The sequence below is a fragment of the Mustela nivalis genome (genome assembly GCF_964662115.1).
Source record: "Mustela nivalis genome assembly, chromosome: 5".
Taxonomy (NCBI): Eukaryota; Metazoa; Chordata; class Mammalia; order Carnivora; family Mustelidae; genus Mustela; species Mustela nivalis.
In genome coordinates, this window is record NC_139024.1 from 130857413 (window position 1) to 130867552 (window position 10140).

At 44.4% G+C, this 10140-nt stretch overlaps 1 long non-coding RNA gene across 1 annotated transcript; it reads right to left on the reverse strand.

Annotated features, from left to right (window-relative positions):
• Positions 1 to 3894: 3894 nt before the first annotated feature.
• Positions 3895 to 9899, reverse strand: LOC309865624. Its single transcript, XR_014312206.1, has 3 exons — positions 9650 to 9899; positions 7163 to 7282; positions 3895 to 4348 (listed from the first exon to the last, which is right to left on the reverse strand). It is a non-coding gene; the product is annotated as an uncharacterized lncRNA (long non-coding RNA).
• Between the last annotated feature and the right edge of the window lie 241 nt (positions 9900 to 10140).

Consider the following 10140-nt stretch of genomic DNA (forward strand, 5'->3'; position numbering starts at 1 on the left):
GGAATTGGTGAGTCTCTCCTGTGGGGGATTGCAATGTGGGGTCTGTAATGGGCACTGAGCACCAGGCGCCCCCTTCCAGCCTCCCCTTCTGGCATCCCCAGTCCACTTTACTGGGGCTTCCCTTCCTGCTTTTGCACAGTTCTAACCAGCTTGTGGTGGAACGTTGTGGAAAAACTGATATTCCAAATCCACTGCTTCTACTGCACCTGAGATACAGGGGCCCATGATTTAATCCTCCCACGAGTCTCTTGCTAACATGTGTCCTCTCCATGTTGGGTGACCTGGATCTGGGAGGGCTTGGCCTCCATCCCAAAGTCTGAGGTTCTCTCTGCTTCCGTGTCGTCGTGCTAACATGGATGTTTGGAAGAGTCATTTCCTCTGTGGTGATTTCAAAGTGCAGTCAGCTTGTTATAGCAGCACAAATACGTGCTGTCTCCAAACTCAGATTCCCCAGCCGTCATTTCTTTACCACGTTTGCCACTTCACACGGGATGCTTCAGTGTGTTTGATCCCACACCAGGACAATGTCCTGCAGAACCACCACATAACCTGAAATGAGGAGATCATTACAGAACCCATCCAAGGGTTAGTGTTAGGGACCAGGGACATGGCAGGACTGACCTGAAGACCCCATGGAGAGCTGTCTGGGTGGCTGAGTTGACAGTGTAGGTGAGGGTGAGTGTCTGGCTCTGGCTTTGTGTCCAGTAGTCAGCTCTGTGTGGGTGTGTCCTCAGCTGGGCATGCAGATTTCTGCTCCTCTGAATCCTTTCCGGAGTTCCAAATGGCACAGTTTCCTTCTGGGCGGCAGGCTGAGTCCTCTGGGATTGCCCAGGTGTCCCCAAATTGTAGGGCACCTACTGCAAGGCCTTTGGGGTCAGAATCCTGAGAACCAAACCAAAGGTTATGGTTAGGGCCCACCACATGGCAGGCCCGATCTGCCAGCACTCTGTCCATCTTTCTGGGGGAGGGGGAAGTCGAGGGATTTGTTCAGGGTGAGTGTCAAGCTCCAGGTTTGCATCCAGGGGCCTGCTGAATATGGGGGTGTCCAGAGGTAGGAATGCAGATTTCAGTTCCTCTGAATCCTTTCTGGAGTTCCAAATGGCATGGTTCCTTTTAGGGTGGCAGGGTGAGTTCTATGGTGTTCCTCACTGTCCCCAATCTCTGAGGCTTTGGAGCCAGGCCGTCGGGGACAGACCTCTCAGGACAGAATCTAGGCTTAAGAGTTTGTGCCTATGGGCATGGCTGCACTGATCTGAAAGCACTGTGGCGAGGATCACAGGGGTCTGAGTTGAGAGCATGGTTCAGGATCAGTATCAAGGTCTGGGTTTGTGCCCGGGGGACCGCTGAATGTGGGGGTGGTCTCAGATGTCCAAGACGATTTCCCCTACTCTGAATCCTTTCCAGCATTCCAAATAGCCTGGTTTCCTTCTGGGTGGCAAGCTGAAAACTCTGGGATTTCTCAGGTCTTGCCCTTGCCCTTGCAAGGGCAAGATACTTTTTACAGTAAAAGAATTCACCAGATGAGCTGAACAGCAGAAAAGACACAGCTCAGGAGTAAATCAGTGAACAGGAATATCATGCCAAAAACTTCTTTGAGAACACACTACAGAGCAAGGGAAGATAGGAGAGAAAGCTGAGATATAAAGGACAAACCCTCCAACTTTCCAACATCATTCCCTACTTGTTTATTTCCATTGCTGTCAACTCCTTCCCAGTCAAAAATAAGTCACCTGAGCCAGCCTTTTTTCTTCCTGAGTTTGGGGCACTGCAAAGCGCACCAGAGGGGCCAAGGGCACCCCTGTACCTGCTGAGCTGAGCCCATTTGTACCCCAACAGTGAGAAGGTACCAGCCTGGCCCTCTGGTGCTCCATGGTCTGTGGCAGTCCTTCCTTCTGGACCCTGCTTTGCTGCTCTTCCTTCCCTAACCCTGGTCTCAAACTAGGGATTGCTCCTGGAGGAGGAACTCAGGGAGATGAGGCTCAGGAGGGCCTCCCTGCCTGGAATCTCCGTGTGAGGAGTGCACAGCCAACAGATTTTGCCCAGGGACTTGCAAAATGCAGAGAGGCAGATTTCCTTTCTCTCTTTCTCTCTCTCTCTAGCCTCATACCAACCAGGAGTTCTTAGAACTTTCTTCAGTGACTTCTAGGTGTAGCTTGGCCACTATTTCCACAGAAAGGCCACTTGAGCATGATCAAACACACGTATAAGCAATTACATTTAAAAAAAGAAAACAATAAGCCAATGCACACAGACCTTTGACAGCAGCACAGGACGCTCAAGGGACCAGAGTCCCTACCTTGGGCAATAGTGGTAGAGGCCGGGTTCTGCCACGCAGGTCCCTAGGCCTTTGGCAGTTTCCACGATTGCAAATCCAGACATGCAGAATCCTGAGGGACAACCTACTAACTGCAAAAGAGCAAAAATTCATCAGGATTCAGAGAGTGGAAATCCATTTGTACTGGAAAAGAAAGAAGTAGGCTTGCTGTGAATCCAGCAGGGAGGACAGGCATAGATAAAGGCTGGTGTATGGGTCACGGAAACTATTGTTTCTCAAGGGTCCTGCTGTCTCTGTAAAATGCTATGAGGACTGTCTCTTGGGGAACTCCTGCTTTCCTACCAGTGACGCCCCCAGATTCTGCTTTGCTAGTCCCATGGATTCCTGGGGATACCCAGTTGATAAGCTACGCTGTCCTCATGACAACACTTGCTAATGGACTGAATGTTTGTGTCTTGTCCCAATTCAGATGTTGAAGCCCTGACCCTCAAGGAGTGCCATCAGGAGGTATGGGCTTTGAGAGGTGATGAGGTCATGAGATTGGAACACTTGTGAATGAGATAAAAGCACTTCTGAGAAAAGACCTGAGAGATTGTTCTGCCAGCTGTCATCCATGCAAGGCTACAACAGAAATATGGGCATCTATAGATAATGAAGCAGTCTCTTGCTAGATATCAGATCTCCCAGGATCTTGCTTGTGGACTCCTCAGTCTCTAGAACTGCAAGGAATAGTACATGTTTTGCTGTTTCAGCCACCCAGTCTGTCATCATTTGTTGCAGCAACTTGAACTGAATAAGGCAGAGCCCAAGTCCTGGTTAATCCCTGCTTCTACCCATTTCCCCTCAGAAAGAGCTTCTAATCCAGAACTGACCTCTGCTTTCCATACACGTGCTTCAGACTCCTTCTGTGAGAGCCCAGACTTTGTAAAAGACTCCTCCCTCATGGCAACCAGCATTCTGTGACTCCTGAGGAATGTCCCCCCTGACTGTATTGAGTCAATCAATCTGATTTTGATTCTGGAGTCCCAGGATCAAGGACTGCATCAGGCTCCCAGCTTCATGGGGAGTCCGCTTCTCCCTCTGACCTTCTCCCCTCTCATGCTCTCTCTCTCACTCTCTCTCTCTCTCTCAAATAAATAAATAAAAATCTTTTAAAAATCTGATTTTAACAGACCATAAGCTTGTTCTTGCTGGTCTTTGGAAGATTAGGCATTAGCCCTTCGGAGAACGTTCTGAATGGCTGCTTCATGAAGGGGTGAACTGTGTCCCCAAAGTCTCTTTTTGCTGCCTTCTAATCACAGATGCTGAGACAAATCCTCCCAGGTGCTGGTTTTTCAAAGCACTTAATGCTTTGGCTTTGAAGTTCCTCACTTGACAGTTCTGCTTTAATCAGTTTGTGACAAAAACAGCCAATTGGTGGTGGATGCAAAGTGCACTGATAAAGTTAAATACAGGGAACAATTTTTTGAGTGTCAAGCATGTGCATGTGTGTGCACACACATATCCATGTGCTAAGCATTATGGTAAATGTCTGACAAGAACTAAAACATCAAAAAGTCAGGATACCCCATTAGCTGATATTTTTATTATTCCTACATCCTAAACTAGGAGAAACAGGGTCAGAGAATAAGAAGTGGCAAAAAGAATCAAGATTTGAGGCAGTTCGATTTCACAGCCAGCCTTGATCAATAGGCATGTACACCTGTGTCTAGTTTCAGCTCTGTGTAACCTTGCCATAACCTTGGATAAGCCATTCATCTCTCAAGTTCAGGTTCTTGGTCCAAAGAGGGAAGGGGCACAGGTTGAGTACCTCCAGTGGGACTTCCTGGCAGGCTTGTTCATCCAAGCATTCCTGTTTCGGTTTGAGTAATTGAATCCAGTCTTTGTTTTACCGAAGGCCAAGCGTGTCCAGTGTGTCCATGCCACCAGCCAACAGCATTTGTCCATGCCATGTAACAACTGAGCAACATTCATAGGAATGGGGGGAGGAAAAGATGTCCACAGGTGTTGACAGATGTTCTGCATGGAGGGACAGGAGCTGGGGCCATCACCTGCTGTTTCTAGTGGCCTTCTCTGTCGAGTTAAAATAAATGGCAATTATTTGCAACGACAGGGATGAAAGTAGAGGGTATTATGCCAAGCGAAATAAGTCAGTCAGAGAAAGACAATTATCAGATGATCTCACTCATATGTGGAGTTTAAGCAACAAAACAGAATCATAGGGGAGTAAAGGAAAAAAAATAAAACAAGATGAAGTCAAAGAGGGAGACAAACCAGAAGAGACTTTAAAAAAAAGATTTTTATTTACTTATTTGACAAACAGAGATCACAGGTAGGCAGAGAGGCAGGAAGAGAGAGAGAGAGGAGGATGCAGACTCCCCAAGGAGCAGAGAGCCTGATGTGGGGCTCGATCCCAGGACCCTGAGAGCATAACCTGAGTTGAAGGCAGAGGCTTTAACCCACTGAGCCAGCCAGGTACCCCTCAGAAGAGACTCTTAATCACAGTAAACAAACTGAGGGTTCTTGGAGGGGAGGGGGATGGGTGGATGGGGTAACTGGGTGATGGACATTAAGGAAGGCATGTGATACAGTGAGCACTGGGTGTTATAAAAGACTGATGAATCACTAACCTGTATGTCTGAAACTAGTATTATATGTTAATTAATTGTATTTAGATTAAAATTTTCTTTAAAAATAATTTTAAAATAAAATAAGTAACAATCAAATAATGATCAGAGTTATCCAGCAGGGAGTATCAGATCTAGATGTCAGTTAAATTTAAGGGGCTTGCCGAAGTTTAGGAGAGTCACGCTAGGTCATTTTCCTGTGTGGGGAAGTCTTCAGGGGCAGTTCCAAAGACAAAGATTATTAATATTTCTCCTTTCTAGAGCCATTCCTCCTAGAGCCAAAGATGTTTCCTCCACTCACCCACTGGCCCTGTATGTAGGTGTTGCTTTCTCTCTACCAATCAAAAAATCAGTGAGTAACTATAACTTCACCTTTTCCAATATCCCCCTACCCCCGACCTTTTGTCTTTAATGGCCATGGGCAACAGGGACAAAGACATTTTTTAGAAACTTACAGAGATCTATTGTGCTCTACTACCTTGGCCCCCGTGGGCCACTGCAAAGGGATTCTGTGAACCGTGTACTCAGATGAATGGTCATTATCTTCAAAAAGGCAGGGGCAGTGATAGACACAGGAACCAAAAAAGCAAGAGTTAATGGACCATCAGAATAATGGAGTACCAACACTTTTTTTGTCCTTGGCTTGAATCCTCAATGTCCAGTGTCTCAACAGAATTGTCATTTTGGTCTCATCTGACTCACTTGTCCACCCCTGGGCCAGTTGGCAGTTATACTGAGAACTGGAAATTTTCCTTAGAAGAGAAAAAGAGTATTTGTCAGGTAAACCAAGGAAATGTCCATTATAGGAAGTTAGGCCTTTTGTCATGGTACTCCATTAGCACCCTCCTGACTGTTAAAGAAAAAAAAAATTGTGACACCCATTAAAGAGAGTAAGGAAGATTTTATTCAAGGGATGCTACTACGATGGGATTTTATTTTATAGTATGGGAGAGAAATCGGGCTCAGCTCAGACAAATGGAGATTTACAGCTAAAGAGCATGGTGGGGGTCACTGAATGTAAAATTAAGATGGAAAATCAAGGGTAAGGATGAAGGGATTCTGGCTAAACCATCTGGACAGTAATATTGTTGAAGGAAGGCTAGGGTCATAAACTATTGAGATCAGGGGATAAGGAATTTTTTAAAAGACTTATTAATACATTTTAGAGAGAGGGAGCAGGGGTAGGGGTAGAGGGAGAGGGAAAGAGAATTTTAATCAGACTCTTCACTGAGCATGGAGCCTGAGGTGAGGCTTAATCTCAGGACCATGAGATCATGACCAGAGCAGAAACCAAGAGTCAAACGTTCAACCAGCTGCACCAACCATGTGCCCTGGGAATAAGGGATTTGATCAGATATTAAGCGTTATAGATACTGAAGCACCTGGGTGGCTTAGTTGGTTAAATCTCTGGCTTTGGCTTAAGTCATGATCTGATCCCAGGATCAAGACTGGCATTGGGCTTGCTGCTCAGTGGAGAGTCTGGTTCTCTCTCTCCCTCTGCTATCCCCCCTGCTCAGGCTCTCTCTCTGTCAAAATAAATAAATCTTAAAAAAAAAAGAGTGGTAAGATACCAGGGGTGAGAGATAAGGAATATGATCAGATATCAAGAATAGGATAGGAGATTGATGAAAAATTGACTAAGCAGATTTCTTGCTAAAACTGGGCTAAGCCTGAGGTCAAGGCTGGACAGAAAGAGGACTCAGAGGAACTTGACTCCAGTCTGGTCAAGGAGAAAATCTTCATCATCCATGACCATTGTATTTTCTGCAGTCACACATTTTACTAATTCTTTTATCAGACATTCAGTGAACGAGAAACATGAACACAGCAGCAATAATATAACAAATGTAAGCGCTCTAGCAGAGACAAAGGCCGTATAGGAATCCACCTCATCAGATTTAGAATATGCATGACTCCATGACTGAATTACTACCACTGCTTGACTGTTGAGATTAAGATGTAGTACAGAGGATCAGAGGGAAGGGAGGGAAAACTGAATGGGAGTCATCAGAAAGGGAGACAAACCATGAGGCACCTTTAACTATAGGAAACAAACTGAGAGTTGCTGGGGGGGGGGGTGGGAGACATGGAGTAACTGGGTGATAGGCATTAAGGAGGACACGTGATGTGATGAGCACCAAGGGTTCTCCACAACTGATGAGTTACTAAATTCTCTGAAACCAATGATGTACTATCTAATGGCTAATTGAATTTAAATATCTAAAAAAGACACTTAAAAAAAAGATGTAGCATAACTCACAATATCCTTTGAGTGGAAGAATGTGCAGACTTTCCACACCTCTGCTGTCCAATTTCCATGGCTAGTAGCCACATGTGGCTAATGACCACTTAAAAGGTGGCCAGTTCAAATGGAGAAATGCTGTAAAAGCAGAATAAACACTGGCTTTCAAAGACATATTGTAACCAAAGGTCAGAGAGTATTGCCACCCTCACATCACAAACATCGCATGATTTCTACAGCTAATGAGAGTGGGACCCAAGATGGGAGAGGTCTACCTGAAAGTCCATGATGTCAGAAAGAACATGGGGAAGAAAGAGTCACAATCCTGGAGTGGATGGGCTGAGGACTGTCAGAATGCCATTTTTTTTTTTTTTTTTTGTGATTCTGTATACGGACAAGGAGAATTCACTGGAGATGACATCTGTATGCCTCACATTTTCAAGGGAAAATTATGAAAACGCATATAGACCCACAGCCATAGTTTAATTATGTTTGAAATGTATTCAGAACTACTCCAGTCCGTAAATTGCATATGTTCACATTTAGCTTCTCAATTTTCTCTTCACACCTCCCATTCTTGAAATCCCAACACAAATCCCATCTCTTGCCTAAGGACCATAAACTACCTCACTATCAAAGGCTACAGTTCATTCATTCATTTGATTCATTCAAAGCAACCTAATCTTGAGTGATGTCTTAGGCGCTCTTCTAGGGACTGGTGACACGGTGAACAAAATAGGTAAAGATCTCACTTTCATGGAGCCTATCTGGTATTTAGGGGAAAATCTTTCCTTATCAACATGAAAAGACTTATTATGGATGTTGCTTAGAATTTCAGGTTTTTTTTTTTTTTTTCTTGACAGTATCTCAGGTGATCATCTTTGAGGTGATTCTCCTGAAAATACCTTTGGGGGGTACTGACTCGACTTTCTGAGTCAGACACTTTCCTAAAGACAGGGGTCACAGGAAAAGTGACAACTGTCACTCTTGCAGTAAGAACAGGGATCACAATGCTTGAAACAGAGATATGCTGCTCAGCTGTCAGAAAGTCCACAAGGCTCCAAATGTGTGTGGCCAACTAATGGAACCTGTAACTCAGAGGTTATCATCCTGAGAGCAATGGGAAATCCCTCTAGTTAAGGACTCTCCTTGACGGAAGCTTGACAATGGCCTTGATTTACTTCCTATGATGTTTAGGTAATTATACACATTAAGAGAAGTGCACAAGGCACTTACATTTCCATGATACCATCAAAGATATTGTTGTTTTATTAAAATGTTACATCTAGAGCTGTAACGTATAGAGTAGTTAAGTCAATCACTATGTGGTACAGGTGAGACTATTGTAACAGCCATACTTCCATAAAGAAGAAAAATTTGTTGTGGTTTCTGATCTAGGAATCAGCCAGTGAATAATTCTATATCAGTGTCCAGTTACCGGGATAAACATGTAATCTATTTATATTTCTGAGGGTAAGCCGAATTGTGATCACTGAGCCAGCTGTGTTCTAGTAACTACTCATTTACCCAACATAACAGATATAAGAAGGTAAAAGGCTTCTAAGGAGACTGGTTACTTATATTTTGAACCACATTTTGGCAGGTATAACTTGCAACTTGTGCTTAGTGGTAAGATTTCTGATATTTACTTTCTCCTTCCTTTGGCAAGTCAAGTTAGTTAAAAAGTAATTAGAGTTGAGTCCATTGTTTTTCTTAAATGTTTACAGAGATATAGAACTCTCAAGTTTCTTTACTAGACAGGATTAGATCACATTAGTGATAAAGATCAGAATGATTTACATTGCTAAAACGAGAACTTCCTGTCAGTTTGGAGAAAGCTCATTTTTATAACCAACATATTGGCTGGGCTAGAGATTAATGAGTGCTATGCGTGGGGTGATGAAAGTGATATATTCAATGACCTGTGGAATTTGTTCTGTAATTTCCCCACTCCTCTGGTCAGCCGAGCGTCTTCTTCAGTACCCAGCACTGCCCATAACTGCATTCAGAAAATCACTCTCCAAAAATGGTTATTTGTTTTGCCTTTTTTATAATTTTTTAAAACATTTGATTTATTTACTTGTCAGAGAGAGAGAATGAGAGCACAAGCAGGGGGAACAGCAGAGGGACGGGGAGAAGCAAGCTTCCTGCTTGGTGGGATTGCACAAGGGCTGAAGAAGACAGAATGGGAAGGGGACAAGGAGAATAGTGGGTTTCAGATTCTTGGGAACAGAGCCCACATCTATTTCTATGTTTATCTCACTGCTCTAAACCCAGGTCACAGCACAGTGCCTGCAGCAGAGTCATGGAAGTGCTCCAGAACTGATAACTATTGCTATTTATACTACTAAAATTCCTCCACAAAGGGCCAAGTGTCATAGCTTCTCCAAGTTCCCCACACTGAACGCAATGAAGAATCAAACTATCGGGTTAAGGATGGCGAGGGGCATTTAACAGGACCCAGATCACAGGAGCCATATTGTATTGCAGGACCAGGGGTCTTACCAGTGACTAGGTATTCACTCCTCTTGAGAGGCTAGCTCCTTGGATCTCCCTCTTCAATCCTCTGAACCCATGTCTGGCATCAGAAACAAAAGTAAACATAACGTATCGCCCTCGTTTATTTTTTACTATTATTTGTTACAGAGGAAGAGAGAGATCACAAGCAAGGGGAGCAGCAGGCAGAGGGAAGGCAGGCCCCCCACTAGAGCCTGGTATGGGATCCAATCCCAGGACCCTGGGATCATGACCTGAACCAAAGGTAGATACTTAACTGAGTAAGCTACCCAGGCATCCCTTATTGTCCTTCTTTAAAATTTAATGTATTCTCTCTCCCTCTGTCTTTGTCCCCACTCTGTCACTCATACTCACACAATCACAGAGTCACAGACAATAGCAAGGTATTTCCCATTCTAATTTGCTAAGGCACTATGAGCTTAAGCTCAACAGAATCACTTTGCCAGCTGCTGCTCTACCGTGCCCTGATCCCTTCTCTA